The sequence below is a fragment of the Lolium rigidum genome, chromosome 6 (genome assembly GCF_022539505.1).
Source record: "Lolium rigidum isolate FL_2022 chromosome 6, APGP_CSIRO_Lrig_0.1, whole genome shotgun sequence".
Taxonomy (NCBI): domain Eukaryota; kingdom Viridiplantae; phylum Streptophyta; class Magnoliopsida; order Poales; family Poaceae; genus Lolium; species Lolium rigidum.
The window spans coordinates 249,885,863-249,886,125 of NC_061513.1; positions in this window are offsets into that span (position 1 = coordinate 249,885,863).

Consider the following 263-nt stretch of genomic DNA (forward strand, 5'->3'; position numbering starts at 1 on the left):
TGGAGGACGTACCAGGGTCGAGCAGGCCAACCACCATGGCGGCCACGGCGGCACACGCCAGGGCGCGGCGGCGCCAGGCCAAGCCAGGCCACGGCGGCGCCACAGCACCACCCCATCGTGGCGGCCACAGCACCATCTCGCCCGGAGCTTGGGGAGCCACGGGATCAAGCGGATCCCGAACCCTAGGCATGGCGGCGAGGGTCGATGACGAGCGAGGGACGGCGTCAGCTCCAAATCGACGCGGAGAGAACGAATCGCCGTCG